The sequence below is a fragment of the Primulina eburnea genome, chromosome 11 (assembly GCF_022965805.1).
Source record: "Primulina eburnea isolate SZY01 chromosome 11, ASM2296580v1, whole genome shotgun sequence".
Lineage (NCBI taxonomy): Eukaryota > Viridiplantae > Streptophyta > Magnoliopsida > Lamiales > Gesneriaceae > Primulina > Primulina eburnea.
In genome coordinates, this window is record NC_133111.1 from 31564284 (window position 1) to 31591458 (window position 27175).

Here is a 27175-nt window from a genome sequence, read left to right on the forward strand (position 1 = left end):
TTAGGCCCTTAAGTTTAAATCCACAAAAGTTGTACTTATTATCTCATAAAATAAATAATTGAAGTTGGACTTTAATTATTTATATTAAATTGTGATTTACAAGAAATTCGGTTATAAATAAATTAATTAGAAAGTAGACAAATGGGTTTGTATACTTTGTTAATTTAGTTTATAATCGTGACGGTTAGTGATTGGATCAAGATATATAATATTGGATCAATTAATTATTGCGATAATTAATTGATGGTGTATGATATGTGATATTATGCATGAAGGATGATCAAAAGCCCAAGTCTAATTTGCTATGTGTATGCTAGGATATTTTGTGTTGAATGTTTGTAATAATTATCAAATTTAAAATGAGCTTGGTTTATGGCCCGTTCCCACCCCATTAGATGTATCCCTATTTGCCATGGATATTTATTTGTAAAAACTAGTATAGCGGAAGATCAAGATTGGAGGATGATGGCCTTGATGATTATGAAGATCGAAGACATGTAAATATTGGACGCTTATGTAATAGTTGCATTTGCATCCCATGCATTTCCCTAGGATTGGACCTAGGCCCGTGTTTAGGTCACACGGGCCATTAGTATTGAGGCGATTGATCATCCTTGTTTTGTTTACTGTTTATAATATATGCATGATATGTTATAAATAATGAGTATGTGCGTTATTATTATGATCAGTGTTCTAAAAAGAGGTAGGCGGTAGGCGGGCGGTCACTTACCGCCTAGCGCCTAGGCGTTTAGGCGGGGCCTAGGCGGCCGCCTAAGTGGTTTTTTTTTAAGCCCAAAAATCTTGTGATTTTCTATGCAATAATAAATTAATAATATTTAGTATATAGATATTAATACGTTTTTATATATTACTAATATTGGTCAATCACTATCATATGTTTGCTACAACCTTCGTATCATCCATGATACTTCAACATTTTTCCGACAAAATATATAGATATTAAGTCTAAACATCTATTTCTTCTTGTTCATCTCCATATTTTTCCAACACTTTTTCTGTATCATATTCAAACTCAAAATCCATGGCGTTTTCCTCCTCTTCATCCGATACAAATTCTTCTTCGTGAAGTTCTCTTACATCTTCGACATTTGTCTCAGCATCTTCATCTCCACCATCAACAATCCATCCTTGTGCCATAGTTGCTTCAATTGTAAGTAGCACATCTACTCCTTTTTCTTCTTGTCTTCTCCTCTTGTTGATGATCTTGGCATTAAATTGAACATAGACTAAATTGTTCAACCTTCCGGTATCTAGTCTATTTCTTTTTTTTTTTGTATGAATCTGGATTAAAGAAAAATGTTAATATTGAATACTTATTTAAAATTTTAATAATAAATACAAAATAATTAATCAAGTGCCTACCCCCTCAAAAGTGCTCCAATTTCTCTCACAACCAGAAGAACTTGTAGTTAAAGAAAGAATTCTTTTAGCCATTTTTTGCAATTTGGGTACACCATTTCCATAAAGATGCCACCATCCAACTAAATTAACAAATGAAACAAGTCAACAACAATTGAGAACAAAAAAAACACAAACAATAAAATTTACAAAATAAATTAAGTTCTTACCCGGATCATATTTCTCATCATTTTTTGTGCATCCCGCCTTAGCCAATGCTCTTCCAAATCCACCCTCTTTGTTGATATACTTCAAAAACTCCACATTTACTACCTCACTTTGGCTATCAATATCATCGGGGAAGAATGATTCAACACAAGTGAAAAATCCATTTGTGACCACTTCTTCACTTCCTATGCTTGGGTCATTGAAGGAGTAATAAGGGTTCAAGAGGTAGGCGGCCAAATGTAGTGGACTATCAAGCCGATTACGACTTTTCTCATCAATAATATCAATAATGGGACGATAATGAAGCTCTTGGTTTTTGAATGTCATTTTAATATCATCTTTTGCTCTAAGTAATTCACCATACAAAAAACCCATAGATGGTTTCTTATCCCCATCAACAAGACGAAGCACCTTAACTAATGGAGCAAACACCTTCAAGCAAAAACTTACCCCGTTCCAAAATGAGGCACTCAAAGCAGTATTATATGACATCTTCCCTTTTACACTCTTTGAATGTTTGCATACATTCCACTCTTCACTAGCAACCATAGCTCTCAATTCATTTTTCTTCTCCATCAAGCTTTGCAAAGTTAGAAAAGCGGTTGCAAATCTTGTTACTCCCGGCCTCACAATGTCTCTTTTTTTGGTGAATTTCCTCATCATTGACAATGTCTTGTGATGTGCATAAATAAACATGGTGAAACATTTCGCCTTCTCAATCACCCCTTTGAACTTAGATTGGTTTCCAATTCCTTGAAGCATAAGATTCAATGTGTGAGTTGCACAAGAAGTCCAAAATATATGTGGTCTCTTCTCCTTTAATAAATCTTTCGCCGCCATATTATTTGAAGCATTGTCCGTTACCACTTGAACTACACTTTGTGCTCCAACTTCTTCAATGCACTTGTCCACATATTCAAATATATAATTCCCGGTGTGTGCTTCATCTGATGCTTCCCTAGAAGAAAGGAAAGTTGTGCCTTCCTTACAATTAACACACAAATTCATGATACTTCTTCTTTTTCGGTCGGTCCAAGCATCAGTCAAAATTGAGCAACCATTCAAAATCCATTCTTCTTCTTGTTTGTTTAATAAACTTTTAGTTCTTTCTACCTCTTATTTCAATAAGGGCTCCCTTAATAGGTATTGACTTGGAGGACAATAACCCGGACCAAATTGACCAACCGCTTCTACAAACCTCTTGAAGCTATCATTGTCAATGGCATGAAAAGGAATACCAGACTCATACACCCATCGAGATACATATTGGTGCACACTATGTGTCCTTTGCTTCCTAAGTGCATCAATAATATTTTTCTGTTGAGTCGTCTTCTTACTACCACTCAATGAAGAATCAAGGTTAATTTCAGATGCAAATCGGTCCATAGGTCCAAGATTAAGTGGTTTTCTTCTTGTCCCTAGACTTCCTTCTACTTCCTCATATTCATCAAGAAAAACTTCTTCTCTCACCATCATTTCATTGGTATTCTTTTGTTTCTTTTTTGTTCTTGCTTCTTCAATAGCATTCTTACACTTCACTTTATCCTCGTCCGAAGAATTTTTACACGGGGCAACATTTCCCTTGATATTGGCAATATGTTGTTTCATCCGATAAATTCCACCACTAGTAATTTTACCACACAACTTACATTTCAACTTATCCATATTTGTAGGATCCACCAAGTCCGCAAATTCCCATCCAACATCTTTCGAATTACGCTTCAAAGGGTTATCAATCTCCGTCCCCGATATTGAATTAGATGCTTCAAAAGACATAGTATCTAAAACCGATAGATGCTTCAACTGGATAAACAATTGATGATTCTAAGCATCTAAAACCAAAGAAAATTAGCTCAATCAATTATGCACGATAATTAAACTAAAATAAAGTCAATCGAGAAACAATATATTCTTCTTCTTTTGTTTCACTGAAACATAGAAACCATATATTCTTAAAGCTGCTGACTACTGCACACAGGAAAAAAAAACCATATCTTCTAAGCATGCCTTTAGAATTCCAATGAATGGAAAATATCCAAATTAGAAAATTTAAAGGACCCAATGCTACTAAACCAAATTTCAGCACATATATATGAGAAAATTACCTAGTCTCTGAACTGTGGTTGAAGATGAGCTAATTGAGGAGTTGCTGGAAAAAGAGTAAATGAGATGGTGGTTGGTTTTTTATGTGATTAGGATGAATCAATAGCTTTCTTGGTCCAATAGCAGCGGCTGTGTATGGTGCTATTTCATGTGGGTAAATTGACAAACACTATCAAGGAGTAACTTTGAGCAAGAAGGTGTTGAGGAGGTGCGATGGCGGACGTGGTGAGGACTACGCGAACCTGCAGCAACAACAACGAGCAAGAAGGTGTTGAGGAGGCGTCACGGCGGTTGGTTCGATGGGTGGTGAACCGACATTACTGAGTATGAAGGATTTTTGTGAAGGTTTAGAGCTTCTGCCCAATTTGAAATTATTTGTATCGTTGCTGCTCTTTTCGTTTCATCCTCTCTTAGGCCCATTTGCAAAAATTTAAAGGCCCAAAATTTTTTTAAAAAAACCAATCCGCCTAGGCGCTATCCGCCCAGGCGGCGACCATCCCGCCTAGGCGGCGCCCGAGCCGCCTAGGCGGCCGCTTAATGTGGCAGCGCCCAGCCCCGTCGCCCAGCCAAAAATCGAGGGGGTGGGCAACCGCCCACCGCCTAGGCGCCGCCTAGGCAGGGCTAGGCGGCGCCTTTTAGAACATTGATTATGATAATAACAAAGTTGCATGAATCCGGCAAACATACGATCAAACATGGCGAGCTTTTAAATAAAATTAATGATGAGGCCTTTCAAAATTAAAAACCTTCATTTTGAATAAGATTCAAAATTAATATCAAGCCTGAAAAGAGGAATTATAAAGTTGTTTATAATTTCCATGTCTTCCATCGACAATGGGTGCATGATGAACGCTACCCGTGCTGGGGGCTCGTCTCATATTATTGGAGGGGCCCTGGGTGCCAGAAAGCTGTGACATCCATTGACATGGTGATGTGAACTACGTGGAACTCCCATGATTTCGGATCATATTATTGAGGGAACTCATGGCGACCGTCCATTAAGGTTCAACATCGATGGCTAAGGCTTGACACGTAAAGATGAACGAAGTCATATTATTAGGTCCTAATCAAACGTGAGACAAAAGTTTACGTAGAGGGTTGCATGGAGATGCAATTGGAAACTACCTTTTAGGAATTGTGATTGGCTGATATTATTCGGGATCATAATTCACTAATTGGACCTTACGTACCTACTGAGGAAAGGAGTTTCCCGTTTTCTCTAGAGGGTAGTGAAAGATGTCAAAACAGTGGGAGCGAAAATTTATAAAGTAAAAGTCCATACTTTATATCTTACTAAATATTTTAAAATAGTCATTAACATTTATTTGTTTTAATTTTCAATACAAATTTGACAATGTATTCGATTCGCAATCCGTTATCATCTGTACTCGAAAAACGCATATTAATCAGACCTAATTACCTCACTTGGCTAAGAAATCTGAAAATCGTCTTGAATTCGGAAAGGATTGCATATACACTGACTGGGTCGCCCCCTGTTGAGGCTCCGAATAGCTGCACTCCTGAGGAATTGTAAACTTACAAGGATTGGTGTGACCATGACTTGAAAGCCAAGTGTTATATGCAGCCTTCTATGAACGATGAGCTACAGAGGCGTTTTGAGGATTCAAAGAGTGCTGCTGACATTCATTTGCATCTCAAGGAGCTCTTTGGTGAGCAAACACGGCCTCTTAGGCATGCTACCGTCAAGGAGCTGATCACATTACGCATGCGAGATGGGACCTCGGTCCATGAGCATGGCCTAAAGATGATTGGGCTCGTGGACAAGCTCGTTGGCATGGATCTTATGTTACCTTCGGAGTTGAACACCGACGTGTTGCTTTTATCGCTGCCAAGCTCATTTGATCCTTTTGTGGTGAACTTCAACATGAACAAGATGGAGCCGACCCTTGAGGAGTTGGTGAATATGCTTGTGATGTTTGAGTCCACTATCAAGAAAGAGAAGTCGGTTCTTTATGTGTGTTTTTCATCTGGTGCGAAGACTGGCCCACATGGGAAGGGAAAGAAAGCGTTCTTTCCAGCGTCCCAAGAAGAACGTGCCCTTGAAGATGCAATCTCCGAGTCCCACTGTGGCAGCCATACCAGTGAAGGCTGACAAGACTGTTGAAATCTGTCATCATTGCAAGAAACCTGGACATTGGAGGCGTAACTGCAGGGAATATCTTGCCCAGAAGAGTTCTGGAAACGGTATGTTCTATATTGAAGTAAAAATTTCAATTAACTCTACTTCTTGGGTGTTGGATACCGGCTGTGGCTCACATCTCTGTAATGATTTGCAGGTGATGAGAAGAAGTAGAAGGCTTAGGGAAGGTGAGACCTTCTTGAGGATGGGCAATGGAGCAAGAGTTGCTGCCAAGGCTATTGGAGATGTTTACTTGCTTTCGAACAATGATTTTATGTTAATTTTAAGAGATGTTTTGTTTGTACCATATTTGGTGAAAAACATTATTTCCATTTATATGCTTGATAAAGATGGATTTTCTTGTTTATTTAGCAAAGATGTTTGCAACATTTACAAGAATTAATGTTTAATCGGTACTGGTGAACTTGAAAACTATCTCTACACCTTAAAATTGAAAGATATTCCACTAAACAATGTCCAAGCTATAACAACAACAAACAAGCGAAAACAAGATATTCTAAATTCGGCACAATTATGGCATGCTCGATTAGGACATATTTCCATAAGAAGGATGAACAAGCTAGTGGGAGTGGGCATGTTTGATATGTCTGATATTAATGCTCTCACGACTTGTGAATCCTGTCTAAAAGGAAAGATGACCAAAATTACCTTTAAGGTCCATGTGGAGCGAGTGAAAGGGTTATTGGATTTGATCCATACCGATGTGTGCGTTCCGCTTAGCATCACCACTAAGCATGGACATGCCTACTTCATCACCTTTACCGATGACTTTTCGAGATATGGGTATGTGTTTTGATGAAATACAAGTCTGAAGCCTTTGAAAGGTTCAAAGAATTCAGAAGTGAAGTAGAGAAACAGTTGGGACGAAGCATCAAGACACTTCGATCGTATCGAGGTGGTGAGTACTTGAGTGCCGAGTTCCAAGAGTATCTTAGGGAGAATGGGATTCTCTCGCAGTGGACTCCGCCCACTACACCGCAGTTGAATGGTGTTTCGGAGCGTCATAACCGGAGTTTTATGGACAAGGTTCGGTCTATGATGGGGTTCACGGAGTTGCCGCCATCGTTTTGGGGATATGTACTTGAGACAGCGGCACTGTTGTTGAACAATGTCCATTCAAAGGTAGTTGACAAGACACCATATGAGATATGGATGGGTAAGCCTCCCAAATATTCTTATCTTAGAATATGGGGGTGCCCTGCTGATAGAGGTCATATTTACGTGTTTTAATGTATTGTGTGAGTCATAGTTTGCATCGTTTTAGAGTTTATGAGGTCTGCATTTTGTTTATTTCTTCTTAGTCTATTACCTTTGATCACCGCTCATTGAAGTTATGTTAATGTGCAGAAAAATGGAGAAAATCAACCAAAAAGAGGATTTAAGGCAGAAGAGGTCGCGCTAGTGCGGTCACACTTGACCGCCCCAGCGTGAATGCATTGAAATGGAGTGCCAGGCAGAAGACCTCGCGCTACCGCCCCAGCGCGAGAGGCTGAAGACTCAAAACAAAAGACCTCACGCTAGGGCAGTGAAACTTGACCGCCCCAGCGCGAGAGGCTGCGAAGAGAACCAAAGGGCAGAGGACTCGGCGCTGGGGCGGAGTAACTTGACCTCCCTAGCGTGACGCGACAATGTAAAGTTACCTTTTTGATTTGCATTCAACTTGGAAGGTAGAGGCTAGAGAAGATAATACCCTAGGCACGATTTTGAGGGGGTATTCGGCAGCCAAGGAGGAGAAAAAAAGAGAAAAGCTTGGAGCAAGTGCTTGGATTGAAGATTCGAAGATTTCCGGGCATTGTTCTTTGAGTTTTTCATCAAATCTAGTATTTCTAATTTAGTTTTCATATTTTAAACATTGTTTTGCTTGTTTTAATTATGAATTCTAGTAGCTAACTTTTAAATATTTTTTGGGATTTAAGGGGATCCTACCCCAACTTTGATATAATTAATTTGCATATCGATTTCTGATTTGTTCTTGATTATAGTATTGTTTTAATTGTGTTGTTAGAGAGTAGCTAACTTTAACAACGTTTTTATATTGCGAGTGAGTTCGAGAGAATGACTTGTGATAGGAACGAGTAGTATAATCCGCGGATCTACAATTTACATAGATATATGAAATTGGATACGTGTCGATAGTCATAGTCCGAAGGGTCGAAAACTAGGGGATTTCATAGATCGAAATGCGATTTGCTCTTGATAAATAATTAAAGATATTTAATTACTTCATTGAGTAAATAATTAAAGATATTTAATTATTTCATAGATCGAAATGCGATTTGCTCTTAATTTCTATTGGATAGAAAAGGGGAGATGATAGAACTCGAAGAGGTTCGAGAGACACCCACAATTATAGAACCCACACCCGAAGAGCCAAGAGAGAAGATACAAGCTCCTAGAAGATCCAAGAGACTCTCGAGACCACCTATGAGGTATGGTCTGCTTCTTGAAGAGCGCCATGATGAGCCTAACCATGGATGTGATCCAAAGACCTTCAAGGAAGCGTTATCTGATGCCGATTAATCCAAATGGCTTGAAGCAATGGAATCTGAGATGAATTCCATGCATTAGAATCAAGTGTGGAATCTCGTGGATCCACCTGAGGGAATTGTTCCAATAGGGTGTAAATGGATTTACAAGAGGAAAATTGGGGCGGATGGGAAGGTATTGACCTTCAAGGCGCGATTGGTAGCAAAAAAATATACTCAAAGACAAGGAGTTGACTTTGAGGAAACCTTTTCTCCAGTTGCAATGTTCAAGTCCATAAGGATATTGCTAGCCATAGGTGCATGGTATGACTAGGATATTAAGGAAGAGATTTACATGTCTCAACCTGAAAGGTTTACATCTGTCGAAAGTGAGCATATGGTATGCAAACTTCAGAGATCTATTTATGGTCTAAAGAAGGAATCTAGGAGTTGGAACCTTAGATTCGATAGTACAATCAAAGAGTTTGGTTTTACTAAGAATCCTGAGGAATCCTGTGTGTATAAGAAAGTCAGTGGGAGTGCTGTGTCATTCTTGGTGTTGTATGTTGATGACATTCTACTCATTGGGAATGATGTAGGAATGCTGCAATCAACTAAAATATTGTTAGCGAGTAAGTTCTCGATGCAGGACTTGGGTGAAACATCTTTTGTATTGGGAATACAGATCTATAGAGAGATCGAAGAGATTGCTTGGTCTCACCCAATCCACATACATTGATACCATCATGAAGCGGTTCTCGATGGATGAGTCCAAGAGAGGACATCTACTAATGTGTCATGGCGTGTCCCTATCCAAGTCTATGTCTCCCAAAACTGATACAGAGATAGCAGTGATGACAAGCATTCCTTATGCATCTGCGATTGGTAGCATCATGTATGGGATGATATCTACACGTCCTGACGTTGCTTTCGCACTAAGTGTAGTTAGTAGATATCAATCGAACCCTGGTCTTCCACACTGGAAAGCTGCGAAAGACATCCTCAAGTATTTGAGAAGGACCAATATGTTGGTCTTGGTCTATGGGGGTGGAGAACTGAAATTGGAAGGCTATACCGACTCTAGCTTCCAAAGCGATATCAATGACTCGAAGTCAACTTCTGGGTTCATATTCATGCTCAATGGTGCTGTTGTCTCTTGGAAGAGTTCCAAACAAGACATTAGTGTGGATTCCACCACTGAGATTGAATACATTGCTGCATCAGCTGCAGCAAAGAAGGCTGTTTGGTTAAGGAATTTCGTCCAAGAGTTGTGCGTCATTCTTAATGGAGTTGCTCTAGTTCCGATGTTTTGTGACAACACAGAGCCATTTCTCATGCGAAGGAGCCAAGGTCTCATCAGAAATCCAAACATGTACTGAGAAAGTATAACATCCTCTGAGAGATTGTGGAAAGAGGAGAAGTGTCGATTGATAAAGTCGGCTCCGCAGATAATGTTGCTGATCCACTAACTAAGCCTTTACATGGACCATTATTCGAGAAGCAACGCGAATCGATGGGTTTGAAGCATATGGGTAGTTGGTTCTAGTGCAAGTGGGAGATTGTTAGAATAGGTGCCCATCGAGCCAAATGTTGGCCGATGATTCACATTGAAACTCTATGTATAAACAATATTTATTTTAATTATACTATAAATTATTGTTTTGGCATATCTTTATCTGTATACACGTGCTAGATGCATAGATAAAGTCCTTGAATATACTAATAGTAGAAAGAATATGAGATGCGCATATGATGAGTATCATGAAACTCATATTTGGAACAGTATATATTCTAAACAGTTCCTAGCCGAATCACCTGCCATTAAGAATGATAAAGGGCCGCTTGAATTTGAGACTAATATCTGCGATGTGAGTATCATGTTTCATTGGTAAAGGACATTGTGATTTCCAAGCATGCATATATGTGCTCCTTGTAGAGTGCACTGAACAATCCTCCATAAAAGACTTTCCAAGTAGTTCTCACTTATCGAGTGGAAACGTCCTAGTTTATGGTTGTACACCATTAGTCCTTATGACCCGGGACAACATTGAGACTCTATATGCTAGCATTGCACTTTGACTTATTTACCGACTCTCATGGGGTCATCAGGTGGCAAGGTTGGGTGTTTTGTCGAAACATATCGGAGTCGATGCATTGTTGTCTGGGATTCACCGCTTACCTTTGGGTATGGATATCCTATGTGATCTCATGTGTATGTAGTTTGAAATCTCTGATCAGAGTATGGTGGTAATTAAGAAAGGGGTTTCTTAGATTACATCATCGATGCAACTACGACATGACACATAGTATCGATTCATTGTCAACTCTCGATATACCAATGGTTGTCGAATCGGTCGAGATATATGAGTTGAAGGGACCGTACTGTACGCATAAATAAATGGTTCTTGCAGGCACTATCATTTGATACCTAGAGAATCATGTAAGCGATGCTGCTAGGCGTTTAACATGATTGGTTGGGTACTATCAGACTTGAGTTCTGACGTTGTTATTATCAAGGAGTTGATAAGTAAGAATGGAGCAACTGGGATATGCTCGAATAATGACATGTGTAGTCCGAATCACATAGAGATGTGAACCCACAGCTAGTTGTATCAATGAACCATTGAATCAATGAACCATTGAGAGCCACACAAGTGCTAGCTTTCTAGATCCCGTTGAGAAGTAAAATAGTTCAATGTGTTGAACGGTTTGTAAAAGAGTTTATAAGTGTAAATAAAATAGAAGTATGACTTCTATAAGGAGAGTGTAACTTTTAATTTGAGAAAGTGTTCCTAGATTAAAAGTTGGCCAAAAAAATAATGTATTTGAAAATTATGATTTTCATAAACATTATTATGGACTAAATTAAATTAATTCAAGTGTTGAATTATTTAAACACTAGTGGGCCTAGTAGAGTCCAAATAATTAAATTAATTCAAGTGTTGAATTAATTAAACCATATTGGGTCTCTGTTTGAGATAATTAAATTAAGTCCATGGGTTTTAATTGTTAAAAACCAAATAAAATTGCATGCATGGGAGGTGAAGGGTTGGAGATTACTTTATCAATCTCCAATGCTTGACATGCTAAAAGTGGTTTTAGCTTTTTACACAACAAGACTACTCATCCTTCTCTCCCATTACCTAGCCTTGGCCGAAATTTTCAAAAAAAAAAAACTCTCCTTCATTTTTCTTCTTCAATTGTTGAGGAAAGAAAATACTTTTCATTGAAAAATCATCTTATTTTTCTAGTTCAAAATAACAGGGGTTCTAGCTAGTTGGTGGTGGGCCTAATTTTGAAGAAAGGAGAGCTTGAAGATTGTCTTGCCATCAAGAGCTAAGGTGTTTACACCTTAGTTGGAGCCATCATCAATCTCAAGAGATTGATAGGTATATTTTCTAAACAAACTATGTATGACATATTTTGTGTTTTGTATTTGCTACACATCACACTTTGTTGGGTGCTCTGTTTTCTTGCTCTTGAAAATGTATGATTTTCGTTTTTGAAACTTCCGTTGCGCAACCGGCACAGTAACCGATCCTCTTTCAAGTCTTTCCGACATACTAATGTCCTCACTTACACGTACCCTAGAAACTTCTCAGGGGGTCAACCCATCCCAAAATTACCCCAAGTTTATTTGATGAGTTATCGAAAATAAGACGCACCTTCTTGATATGAGTAGTACATATCAAATCTTTTAAGCTCTCCTCAACTGCACAGTCCCATACCTGAACAGTTTCGGAATCCTTCTCTTTCCGATGTAAAATTATTTCATTCATGTTCCCTCCGCCTAGAAACCTGCAAAGAGCGCTCATTGTCCATGCAACATCATGGCACCGGCGATCACCCCCACCCTCTTCATCCCCATGCATAAAAAAGTTTGAAAATATGCCTTGTTCCTTTATTCTTACGATATACAAGAGACAGTGAGACGAGAGATGAACGAGACGCAAAGCTTTCTCCCTTCCCCTCCTTCCTCTAGTGTTCGGCCCTTCCTAGGTGTGGGGACCCGGACGCTAATCATAATCATAATCGTCATTGGGACTAATTAATCAATCATAACACAGGGTCTAAAAATTTTTTTTTTAAAATGCGGAACGTAGTGAAATCAAACCATATATACATATCAGTATATAAAATACAAGTCCTGTATCACAAACATTTATTCAAACTAGGGTTTGACAACTACTATCAAGTGTTCAACCCTATCTCTAGTCCAAGTCCGGTGCCACCACTCTAATCACGATCTCTCTCTTCATTTCCTGGACCCTGATCCTGTCCCACCTGTTGTCAAGTACACATACAGACAAGACAACAGCCGAATAAACCGGTGAGAATATACTCCCAGTATAAATCAACGAAACATGCAATCATATAAACAATATAAAGCATGTAATTAGGTAACAGATATATGTAACAAAGTCTGAAACATAATCAATATCAAACTGTCGACAATACTCGTAGCTACACCATTCAGACTAGACTCAATCCTAGTCTAGGGATCCCGATTCCAGAAGTTGGCATGCGTATATCGACTAGCAGTAATAGAAAAGACTCCAGTTCTATCCACGCCGATATGGTATCGAACAACAGTAATAGAAAAGACTCCAGTTCTATTTACATCGATACGGTATCGATTACCAGTAATAGAGGAAGCTATTATTCTATCCACATCAATATAGTACCGATTAACAGTAATAGAAGCAACTCTAATTCTATCCACATCGATATGACATCGATTAACAGTAATAGAAGAGCTACTAATCTATCCACATCGATACAATACTGATTAACAGTAATAGAAAAAGCCACCATCCTATCCACATCGATAGCCAAACATCCAGTGACAGTCTTTGGCACAACCGCCAATACACAATCTTATGACATCGTGCAATGTGTCCGTGGTGATCCCACCACTAACGGCACTTCTGTCATAAGACTACTCGTCTAATACCTGCTGTCTAAAATCAAGAGAACAAGTATATCAATCAACTCAATGCAAATATCAATGCAGTAAAGTAAAGTATGTGATTTAGGGAAAACCAAGTCTAAACCGACTCAAGTCCATCTCCCAATACCACATTGACTTATACCTTCCGTTTGTAGTCTCGGTCTACAGAATATCAGTTCTGAACTCAAGACTGTCTTTGTAAATCTGAAACGACATATCGAGAATACTAATATCAATATTCCAATCTCAATTCAACACTGACACTGATTAATCTGGATTTAATTCAAAATTGACGGCATAACTGTACAATCCCAATATTCCCGTCAATACCAATTCACCAGATAATAGTTACAATCTATAACCCATATCCAATATAATCTATAATCAATCCACAATTCAAATCTGTCCGGTATCAACCGATTATAATCAGAAAATCATAACAATTCCATAATCAGTCTATTTCTTAATCGGACTTCGATTCTACGATGTCTAACATATCAAGAACATCATATCTGAATCCTATTCAATTCTGACAATAGCATAAATTCAAAGCATGTCAAAACGTAGCAAAACTTATGTCAAGTTGTAGCCTACGTCGATAGGATTACCGTACCGAAGTCGGATTATGATTTGGACAGACGGATATTGCACGGCGGAATTTCGAATCCACAAGAACGAAACTTTCCTCGGCTTCCACTTCTTTTCTCTGAGCAAATTCTATATGTATATATATTTATATATATATCTCGCATGCACATGATACGTGGCATCTCAAGAATTTGCCCAAATCTTCTCGCGCATATGCGCGCATGTCTTCGCGCATATGCGCGAGAATAGTGTCTCAGCGCGTGCTGCTTCCATCGCCTCGCGCATATGCGCGCATCAATCGGCGCATGTGCGCGAGGGGAATTTCATCTCGAGGCACCCTACTGCCTCCTTCGCGCATATGCGCGCAGTCACGCCGCGCATATGCGCGAAGCCTACTGCCTGGTCCGCGCAAGTGCGCGCCTTGGCTCGCGCATGTGCGTGAATCCTTCGCACATATACACACACTTTTCACACGTACTTGTATTTCATGTCCCGATTAATCCTTTCATAATCATATCAAATTATATTTCAATAATTACAGATTACTAGGATTAAATTTCCGGGCATTACATTTCTCCCCCTCTAAGATACGATTTCGTCCTCGAAATCATCGATAATCAAATCATATCATTAAGAAGGACTGTAATTACAGGCGAGTACGTATTTACATCAGTAAAATAATGCTGGGAATTCCTGTCTCATGTCAGATTCAGTCTCCCACGTAGCCTCTTCAGTGCCATGACAAGTCCATTGAATTTTCCCAAGAGGAATCGTCTTTGTTCTGAGCTGTTTTTCTTTACGATCGATAATCCGAATCGGTTTTTCAACATAACTCAATGTCTCGTCCAGCTCAGTCTCGTCTGGTTGAATAACATGAGAATCATCAGGGAGATATTTCCGCAGCATCGATACATGAAAAACATCATGTATTCCAGATAATGAAGGCGGTAAGGCGAGTCGATAGGCACGATCTCCTATCTTCTCAAGAATCGCATAAGGACCCACATATCTTGGAGACAATTTCCCTTTCTTGCCGAATCTGACCACATTTCTGAAAGGAGAAATCTTCAGGAATACTCGGTCTCCAGCCTCAAATACCAACGGTCGTCGTCTGAGGTTGGCATATTTGGCTTGTCTGTCCTGAGCTGCCTTCATTTTCTTCTGAATCAGCTTTACCTTTTCAGTCATATATCTGATCATGTCAGGTCCAGTCTCAGGAATTTCAGATATATCATCCCAATACAATGGGGATCGACATTTCTTTCCGTACAACGCTTCGAATGGAGCCATCTCAATACTCGTCTGATAGCTATTGTTGTACGAAAACTCACAAAGAGATAATGCATCTTGCCAATTAGTACTAAAATCAAGTATTACAGCTCTCAGCATATCTTCCAATGTCTGTATCGTACGCTCTGACTGTCCGTCAGTCTGTGGATGATATGCGGTACTAAGATGTAACTTCGTACCAAGAGCTTGCTGCAGGCTCTGCCAGAAGTGCGATGTAAACCGAGGGTCACGGTCTGAAACAATCGACTTCGGCACTCCGTGCAGTCTCACCATTTCTCGAACATAGATATTGGCCATCTGATCATATCTATAGGTCATCTTGTATGGAATAAAACAAGCAGATTTGGTCAGTCGATCAATCACGACCCAAATCGCATCACAACCCCGGGAGGATCTCGGTAACTGTGTTACAAAATCCATGGAAATGTGATCCCATTTCCATTCAGGAATGGACAAACTCTGTAACAATCCTCCTGGTTTCTTTCTTTCAGCCTTCACCTGTTGGCAATTCAGACACTTGGATACAAATTCAGTAACATCAGATTTCATTTGTTTCCACCAATACTGTGCCTTTAAATCATTATACATTTTCCTGCCACCAGGATGAATGCTAAATCGACTGTTGTGTGCTTCTGTCAGTATCCGCTGTCTCAACTCCGAAACATTTGGCACAACAAGACGATTATTCACATACAAAATACCATTTTGAACCTGGTATTCCGATCGATTTCCAGCCCTAACCATAAAATTTCCACTCTTCAGCCATCTCCGGTCTGAAGCGTACGATCTTGTGGAAACAATCAACTGTAGCTCTATACTTGGTTAACGTATCGATACCGATAATACAATCAAAATCAGATAAACCAAGCACAATACAATCTAACTCAATCGTATGCCCATCATACTGTAGTATACAAAATTTCACAGACTTCACTGATATCAAACCTGTCCCTAACGGAGACGAGACAGATACTACAGTAGCTAAAGACTCAATAGGCAAAGAATGCATCAAAGCAAATCGCTCAGATATGAAAGTATGTGATGCGCCAGTATCAATCAATATATATGCCGGATAACCAGAAATAAAACAGTTACCTGCCACGACATCATCAGGTGCATCCTGTGCTTGCTCCTCAGTCAAAGCAAATAGTCGGGCCTGCTGTCGAGGATGCTGGCTCGCTGTCTGGCTCCCTCCTGGCCTCTGCTGTGACTGAGTAGACGGTGCTGACTGAAAGGAATGAACGGCAGAGGGTCGTCTCCCTGTCTGAGCAACTGATCCAGATGACTCAGCTGCCTGTGATCCCTGTGCACCTCTCTGTGGACACACTCGAGCAAAGTGTCCATGCTGCTTACAAATGCGGCAGTTGCCGAACACTCCTCTGCACTGCTCTGTGGAATGCCTCCCTCCACAGGTGCTATAGTATGGTCCTGTATAACTCTGGCCCTGACTAGTCTGTCTAGAGCCACTCGAACTGGATGAACTACTTCCAGCTTTCTTGAATTTCTTCCCCTTAGCCTTCAGGAAGTCTTTCTTCCCACTTCCACCGCCGCTCTCAAATCGAGGAAATGGTGGAGGCATCTGTGAACTCGGTGCTGAAGGCACAAACGAAGCCTCTTTCTGTCTTATCAATCCGGCTTCAGCTCCCTTGGCTCGATTCAGAGCACAGTGAAATTGTTTGGCCTTCCGGTATTCACCAGGGTAAAGATTTCAGGATTTAGACCATTTATGAACTGGTCTGCAACGGCTTCATCACTCCCAGCCACATGAGGGGTAAATCGAAGCAGAGTAGAGAACTTAGCCACATAATCCTCAATGTTTAACTGGCCTTGTTTCAAGTTTGCAAACTCGGCTCCTTTGTCCTTCCTATATGAAACTGGAAAGAACCGTAGATAAAATTCAGTCTTAAACACGTTCCAGGTAATGGCCGTACCTCGTAATTCCAAAGCCCGTTTTGTCGTGTTCCCCCAGTGTTTAGCAACGTCATGCATCTGGTGTCCGATCAGTTTCACCCTCTTTTCCTCAGTATATTCCAAAGATTCGAACAACGATTCAATATCGTCCAACCAACTTTCACATTCCACGGAATTCTCCGTCCCTTTCAAAGTCGGTGGATGGAATGACTGAAATATTTTCAACAATTGTTCCATTGGAGTAGGGGTCACATCCATAGGAGGATTCGATGTACTTCCCTGTTATGGTATCCTTCTCGGAGGCATATCTGATAATCGAAGAGGTTAGTAATTCCAAATACCACTTACCAGTTTCAATCCTCCTCGGATCATCTTACAGCTGATCCATTCCAATAATATACAATACCATATCAATATCAGATAATTCAGGTAGAATATATTAAAACAGGAATCATGCTAGCAATCAAAAGCAGGAAAGAAAATCAATCTACCCTGCTCACTAGCTTCTATCTCAGTCTAAGGGATCTATCGCTCTGATACCACCTGTTGTGGGGACCCGGACGCTAATCATAATCATAATCGTCATTGGGACTAATTAATCAATCATAACACAGGGTCTAAAAAATTTTTTTTTAAAAATGCGGAACGTAGTGAAATCAAACCATATATACATATCAGTATATAAAATACAAGTCCTGTATCACAAACATTTATTCAAACTAGGGTTTGACAACTACTATCAAGTGTTCAACCCTCTCTCTAGTCCAAGTCCGGTGCCACCACTCTAATCACGATCTCTCTCTTCATTTCCTGGACCCTGATCCTGTCCCACCTGTTGTCAAGTACACATACAGACAAGACAACAGCCGGATAAACCGGTGAGAATATACTCCCAGTATAAATCAACGAAACATGCAATCATATAAACAATATAAAGCATGTAATCAGGTAACAGATATATGTAACAAAGTCTGAAACATAATCAATATCAAACTGTCGACAATACTCGTAGCTACACCATTCAGACTAGACTCAATCCTAGTCTAGGGATCCCGATTCCAGAAGTTGGCATGCGTATATCGACTAGCAGTAATAGAAAAGACTCCAGTTCTATCCACGCCGATATGGTATCGATCAACAGTAATAGAAAAGACTCCAGTTCTATTCACATCGATACGGTATCGATTACCAGTAATAGAGGAAGCTATTATTCTATCCACATCAATATAGTACCGATTAACAGTAATAGAAGCAACTCTAATTCTATCCACATCGATATGACATCGATTAACAGTAATAGAAGAGCTACTAATCTATCCACATCGATACAATACTGATTAACAGTAATAGAAAAAGCCACCATCCTATCCACATCGATAGCCAAACATCCAGTGACAGTCTTTGGCACAACCGCCAATACACAATCTTATGACATCGTGCAATGTGCCCGTGGTGATCCCACCACTAACGGCACTTCTGTCATAAGACTACTCGTCTAATACCTGCTGTCTAAAATCAAGAGAACAAGTATATCAATCAACTCAATGCAAATATCAATGCAGTAAAGTAAAGTATGTGATTTAGGGAAACCCAAGTCTAAACCGACTCAAGTCCATCTCCCAATACCACATTGACTTATACCTTCCGTTTGTAGTCTCGGTCTACAGAATATCAGTTCTGAACTCAAGACTGTCTTTGTAAATCTGAAACGACATATCGAGAATACTAATATCAATATTCCAATCTCAATTCAACACTGACACTGATTAATCTGGATTTAATTCAAAATTGACGGAATAACTGTACAATCCCAATATTCCCGTCAATACCAATTCACCAGATAATAGTTACAATCTATAACCCATATCCAATATAATCTATAATCAATCCACAATTCAAATCTGTCCGGTATCAACCGATTATAATCAGAAAATCATAACAATTCCATAATCAGTCTATTTCTTAATCGGACTTCGATTCTACGATGTCTAACATATCAAGAACATCATATCTGAATCCTATTCAATTCTGACAATAGCATAAATTCAAAGCATGTCAAAACGTAGCAAAACTTATGTCAAGTTGTAGCCTACGTCGATAGGATTACCGTACCGAAGTCGGATTATGATTTGGACAGACGGATATTGCACGGCGGAATTTCGAATCCACAAGAACGAAACTTTCCTCGGCTTCCACTTCTTTTCTCTGAGAAAATTCTATATGTATATATATTTATATATATATCTCGCATGCACATGATACGTGGCATCTCAAGAATTTGCCCAAATCTTCTCGCGCATATGCGCGCATGTCTTCGCGCATATGCGCGAGAATAGTGTCTCAGCGCGTGCTGCTTCCATCGCCTCGCGCATATGCGCGCATCAATCGGCGCATGTGCGCGAGGGGAATTTCATCTCGAGGCACCCTACTGCCTCCTTCGCACATATGCGCGCAGTCACGCCGCGCATATGCGCGAAGCCTACTGCCTGGTCCGCGCAAGTGCGCGCCTTGGCTCGCGCATGTGCGTGAATCCTTCGCACATATACACACACTTTTCACACGTACTTGTATTTCATGTCCCGATTAATCCTTTCATAATCATATCAAATTATATTTCAATAATTACAGATTACTAGGATTAAATTTCCGGGCATTACACTAGGACTCTAGTGTGTGTGAGTTGTGTGTGCTGAAGGTGAAAGTGACGTGAGTGAGGGTGTTGGGTGGGTAGGTTTTATTTAAATAAGTCTTTAAGTTGTCAAGTGGGCTTAAGTTTATATAATTACTGTTGGAAACTAGATTCTGAAGTTTGACAAAACATAAATCAATCGATTAACAAAATATGAATCAACTGATACGCGCAAGCAAATTCGGCAACTGAACTTATCAACTGAAGTCAGTTGATACAATGATACAAAGTAAACTGATCAGCTGGAACTGATCAGTTAAAAACATCCAGCCTAATGTCTTATAGTCTCTCAACTGAAGATGTCTCGGGAAAGAACAAAGAAGACATAACAGAGCACAAGAACGCCGCACAACAACCAAGACTACTTAAGACAACGCATTCCGGACAAAGCAATTAAGACGCCGAACTACAATCATTGAAGAGAACATTGCCCAAGGAATGATGAAGTGGCAATCAACGGATACTACAATTCAAATGCATATCAAAGTTACCGTTGAAAGAAAAGTATAAATATGACTGAAGAACAGCAAAAAGAACAGACGATCACTCAATCTTAATCTTGCAGTTACTCTGTCAAAATCTCAGCTCACTTTCATTTGAATTACTCGTAGCAATCAAGGCTACAATCTGAGCTTATTAACACTCTCTAAAAGTTGTTAGATTCAATTGTGCTAATATCAGTTACGCACTGAGAATATTGTGTAGAACTAAGAGTTTCAGTTTTGGCAGTTGTAAGTCCAAACTGAAGTGGATCTGTACAAGTTCTGTACTTGATCAAAGTCTTTTAGTGAATATCCTATCCTTGTGATAAAAGAGGTGACGTAGGAGTAATTAAATTCTCCGAACATCCGTAAACAACTCTTGCATATTTCTTTCAGTTTCGTATTCTATCTTTTAGTCAGTTAATTTCCGCAACTACTCTAGTTTAACTGATTGTTATTGACCAACAAGATTCCGAGTTTCAGTTTGTCACTAAACTGAACTCAAATATTGTTAAAGAAAAATTTTAAGTGTAAGTGTTTATTCAACCCCACCTTCTAAACACTCTTGTTACGACAACCGATCCTATCAAGTGGTATCAGAGCAGTTGAATCTTGTTTTTGAATACTTCTGATCTATAAATCTGCTAGCATGACTTCATTCAATAAAATTCCTATGTTCTCAAGAGAGGATTTCGATGACTGGAAAATCAGAATGCAGGCTCACTTAGCTGCACAAGATGATGACATGTGGTATGTCATAACAGACGGACCCATGAGGATTCTAAAAGCAAACACAGCAATTGCCATAACTGAAGGGGTACCACAGAGAATTCAAAAGCCCATAGAAGAGTAGACAACTGAGGACAAAAGAAAAGCCAATCTTGACAATGTGGCCAAAGATACTCTGTACAAAACACTGGACAAAGCAACATTCAAAAAAATAAAGATGTGCAAAACAGCAAAAGAAATTTGGGAAAAGTTGATTCAGTTATATGAAGGAAATGACCAAACAAAAGAAAATAAACTTTCTGTTGCTGTTCAGAAATTTGACAATATCAAAATGAATGTTGGAGAATCAATGAATGAGTATGATGAAAGGGTGAGCAGTATTGTAAATGAATTAAATGCACTCGGAAAAGTGTATACCAACAAAGAGGTTGCACTAAAAGTGATGAGAGGTCTTCCAAAGGAATGGGATGTCAAAACTATGGCTATGAGAGAATCTAAAGATTTGAACCAGATCGAACTTCATGAACTATTTGCTGATTTAAAAGCTTATGAATTTGAATTGCAGAACAGAGAAGGAGAACCATCTACTCCTACAACTACAACTGCTTTAGCAGCTGTCAGAACTGAACCAACTAGTTCAGTCGAGAAATATGCTGATCAGTTAAGCAATGATGTTATGTCATTATTCATCAAAAAGTTTGGGAGGTTCATGAGAAAGAACCAAGGAAACTTTCAGAAGCAATACCAGAGAAATAATTCCAAAGAAGAAACAAATGCTTGCTACATATGAGCATAAGAGAAGACCAAGAGATGATAAGAAAACCTACAGAAAGAAACACGAAGTTCTATTAGCTGAAGAGAACAAATCCAAATGGGCAGAAACTGATAGTGACGAATCAGAACCAGAAAGCTCATATGGCTCAAGTGATGAAGAGGGAGTCAAATGTCTAATGGCAAATGATACTGAAGCAGAATCTACAAGTCAACAGGTATTTGATTTTAGTTCAACTGATTTTACACAAGAAGAACTCATTTTAACATTGCATGAAATGGTAAATGAGAACCAGAAACTTGCATCATCATTTGAGGAAATAAAGTCAAAGCAAAATGATCCCATGGACAACAAAACCAAAACTGATGAATCAGTTGATGGGTTGAGTCTAAAAGGGAAATTGCTGAGCTAAAAGCAGAGAGAAAGAAAGATCAGTCACTGATCCAGAAATTGATCCTTGAAAATTCAAAACAGACTGAACTCATCCAATCTTGGAATAAGTCGTCTACTGCACTGAATGAGATGCAGAATTCACAAAAATCAATTTTTGATAAAACTGGTTTAGGGTTCAGTAATCAAGGAGAAACGTTTTCAAATGATAACAACCAAAGCTGACAATGAACAAAGGGAAGTACATTCACTTTGTCAAATCAGCAGTGGTACAAGAACAAATTGAGCCCAGTAAACTGATTGAACAACCTACTGAGAAGTTGAATAAGGCTAGAAGATATGGGATTGGCTATAGTCAAAAACTTTCAACTGATTCACAAAGCGGGTCATCAAAAAGATTTCACAAAAACTATTCGAATGGCTATATCAACTACTATAACTGCAAGCCAGTTCAGAAGAGATACAGATTGAACAATCAGTTGAATAAGACTAAACCACATACTGTATCATCTGTACACTATTCACCAAGCACACAAAAACCGAGAAAAACCATTTGGAATACAGCTACTGGAAAGTCAGTTAGACTAATCCAAGTATGGGTTCCAAATGGACTAATAAGCTTTGGACCCAAATAGATATGGGTACCAAATCATATTATGTGTGTGTGTTTGCAGGTAACAGGTTGTACAAATAAAAATTCAATATGGTATTTGGACAGCAGTTGCTGACGACATATGACAGGAGATGCAAGTATGCTATCTCAACTGATCAAATATAGTGGTCCAAACATCAGTTTCGGAGATAATTCCAAAGGTAAAACCGTGGGTAAGGGTAAGATTATCCATGGTAACTTTACTATTAAAGATGTTTTATTAGTAGAGAATCTGAAGTATAACTTGATTAGTATCAGTCAGTTATGCGACAATGGATTCTCGGTACAATTTGATAAAACTCATGCTTAGTTAAAACATCAACTGATGAAATCATACTAACTGGAAAACGATGTGGAAACACATATAACCAGTCTGCTTCATTGCTTCAAAATCATCTCAAAACTGGTTGTGGCATAAAAGGTTAAATCATTTAAACTTTAAATCCATTGCTTAACTGAGTATACATGAACTTGTAACTGGTTTGCCCAAAATAAATTTTTCAGAAGAAAAACTTTGCTCAGCATATGTCAGTATGGAAAACAAGTATGATCTTCTTTAAAAAACAAGGGCTGTAAATCTTCATCCCGATGCTTATAACTATTGCACATGGATCTCTTCGGTCCAATACCAGTCACGAGCTTAGGGGGAATGAAATACACCTTGGTGGTCGTAGATGATTTTTCAAGATTTAGTTGGGTTATATTTCTCAAATCCAAAGACCATACGGCTGCACAACTGGTTAAACTCTTCAAAAGACTTTTAAATGAAAAATCAGTTGGGATTGATCGAATCAGATCTGATCGAGGAACTGAATTCATCAATCAAACACTTTCAAGTTTTCTAGAAAATGCTGGAATTAAGCATGAGCTCTCAGCAGCAAGAACTCCTCAGCAAAACGGTGTAGCTTAGAGAAGAAATCGGACTCTTAAAGAAGCTGCTAGAACAATGCTTGCTGATTCTGGGATTTCTCAAAGATTTTGGGCAGAGGCAGTAAACACTGCATGTTATACTCAGAACAGATCAATGATTAATAAGAATCATATGAAAACACCATATGAGATCTGGCATGGAAGAAAAAATATAATAACTTATTTCAAAATATTCGGCTGTAGATGCTTTATTCATGATAATGGTAAAAATTACTTAAAAGCATTTGATGTCAAATCTGCAGAAGGAATATTCCTTGGATATTCATCAGTTAGTATAGCTTATAGAGTCTTTAATAAGAAAACTTTAAATGTTGAAGAATCTGTGCATGTTGATTTTGATGAAACTGTACTAACTAATAAGCCAACTGATCAAGTTGAGCTAGCTGATCGATTTACAGATATCAGTTTGGAAGATGATGACAAAGATGAAATTCATAACAATCAAGACATCTTTCAAACACCAGAACCAGAGATATTGGATCAATTAAATGAGCAGGAAGTCAATGCTGACAATCAGTTATTAAAGCAAAATGATAACATTCAAATACCAGCTGACGAAGCATCAACTGAAGCTGAAAATTGCATTCAGTTACCAACTGAAGAAGTTGCTGATGCAACAAATGCAGAGTACAGATGGAAAAAATCACATCCACCACAACTGGTAATAGGAAATCCATCTGATCCAGTAAGAACTCGCAATCAAATGTTAAATTTATTTATTCATTCAACATTAGTTTCTCAACTAGAACCAAAGAAAATTGATGAAGCTCTTGCTGATCCTAACTGGGTAAATGCTATGCAAGAAGAGTTGAATCAGTTCACTCACAATAACTTCTGGAACTTAGTTCCAAGACCAACTTCAAAAACCATTATAGGTACAAAATGGGTGTACATGAATAAACTAAACGAGGACGGTTCAGTTATACGCAACAAAGCAAGACTAGTAACACAAGGATATAGGCAAGAAGAAGGAATTGACTACGATGAGACGTATGCTCCAGTTGCAAGATTGGAAGCAATCAGAATATTTCTTGCTTATGCATCTCACAAAAACTTCAAAGTTTACCAGATGGATGTGAAAAGTGTATTCCTAAATGGTCAGTTAAAGGAAGAAGTATATGTCGAACAACCTCCAGGTTTTGTAAACCACAAATTTCCTGATCATGTATACTATTTGAACAAAGGATTATATGGTATTAAACAAGCTCCCAGGGCTTGGTACGAAACTCTTTCAAAATTCCTAACTGATCATGACTTTACAGTCGGATCAGTTGATAAGACCTTGTTCAAATTTACTAAAAATAATCATATTCTATTAGTTCAAATTTATGTTGATGATATAATTTTTGGATCAAATTACCCCAAATTGTGCGAAAATTTTGCTAAGTTAATGCAGGATAAGTTTGAAAAGAGCATGATGGGTGAACTGACAATCTTTCTTGGACTGCAAGTGAAGCAACTGGAAACTGGTATATTCATTAGTCAAACAAAATATACAAAGGAGTTGCTAAAGAAATTTGGTATGGAATCATGTTCAGCTGCAACAACTCCCATGAGCTCATCAGTTAAACTAGACACTGACGAAGGGGGAATATCAGTGGAGGCGACATTATATAGAGGGTTAATAGGTTCATTGTTATACCTAACAGCCAGTCGTCCTGATATTGTTTTTGCTGTCTGTATATGTGCAAGATTTCAAGCAAATCCTAAGCAATCACATTTCTAAGCTGCTAAAAGAATTCTGAGATATCTTAAGGACACGCAAAATGTTGGGCTATGGTATTCCAAAGACTCCACCTTCAATTTAGTTGGATACTCAGATGCAGATTATGCAGGATGTAAGCTTGATCGCAAAAGTACAAGTGGATCTTGTCAATTCTTAGGAGACAGACTGATCTCTTGGTTCAGCAAAAAACAGACATCCATAGCTACCTCAACAACTGTAGCAGAATATCTTGCTGCTGGTAGCTGTTGTGCACAACTGATCTGGATTCAGCAACAACTGAAGGATTATGGAGTAACATCAACTGAATCGCCCATATTTTGTGATAATACCAGCACAATTGCCATCACTTACAATCCAGTTCTTCACTCAAGGACCAAGCATATAGATGTCAGGCATCACTTCATCAGGGATCATGCGTTAAAGAAGGATATTCGACTAGAATATATTTCAACTGAACAGCAAGCAGCTGACATCTTCACAAAACCATTACCCGAGGCTAAGTTTTCTTATTTTCGAAATATTCTTGGTTTAATTGATTTCTCTTAGAAATTATTAGTAATATTGCTTCACTAACAGAATTATACGAAGAAAATAAGAACATAACAAATTTAAAATAACACTTCATTAAGAATACCAACGTTCCCATTTTACAGAAGATATCATGGAATCAACTGAATCTAGCGACGCCCTAACCCAGTCATTTAACTCATAAATTCGAACTCTAGCAAATGACCTAGATTTCGAAATCTTATCAACAATATGCCACTCCTTCCATAGCATCGCCTCAAAAAGACATTTGTCTTCAACCAAATTCCCAACATGTCTAACTTCAAAACATTCAAGGTATTTCAGTGCTCTTGCCTCCTGAGCACGAGTAGGAATAGCACCACTGTCACTCACCCTCTTCAACTCATGAATTTTTTCCCATGTTGACATCTCCTTCTGAAAGACATATATCTCCATCTTTCTCTTGATATTTGTTAAACGAGGGGTTGACTGCTCAGTAACATGAACATGAGTGCTGCTGCATGCATCAGAATCAGGCATATTGAAATATTTTTGAACTGATATTGCATCACATTTTTATCACTATCATCTTATTTATAGGAAAATGACGTTGGAGAAGCTGAAGAGTCTCAAGACAATTAATGCGTCTTTCACATTTACCAAGGACTTTAAGTTGTCAGTTGTTCATTGTCAACTGACACCAGTTTGAATTATGTTAATAATTGTTTAAATAGTCCCAGTTCATGATCAACATATGACAGTTAATTTCTCATCAGTTTATGTCACAACTGATGAAATATATCATTTGCAGAAAAACAGAGTTAAAATCAGATAAATATTTCATTACTTATAAATGTTAGTCTGGATTACATCATCATACTTCTTCTCCACAAAAATTATCCAAAATTTCAGCCAAACAGATAAAGAAGAAGGAGCAGTCATGAGAAAGCTGTGAGAATGAGCTATGCGCCTCAGGATCTTCAATTCCTTGCGAAGGATCAGCTGATACATGTGACCATCCTTGAAGACGTCCACCCACACAGCAATATTCAAGTGCTCTCGCACTTGATTCAGTTCTGCCACCAATTCAGGAGTGGTGGCCTCCCCAGAGTTATATAAGAGCTCAAGCTCCAGCAATCGCTCCCAGTAATGCAGACTTTCATCGAAGACTTCGTCTTCTATCTCAGCCTTCCTGGCCTCCACAGAAAAGGGAGAAAAACTTGAGTCACCCGTATCAGACAT

The 27175-nt window shown here is 38.7% G+C and overlaps 1 pseudogene; it reads right to left on the reverse strand.

Annotated features, from left to right (window-relative positions):
* Positions 1-692: 692 nt before the first annotated feature.
* On the reverse strand, positions 693-27175 carry LOC140805522 (uncharacterized; annotated as a pseudogene).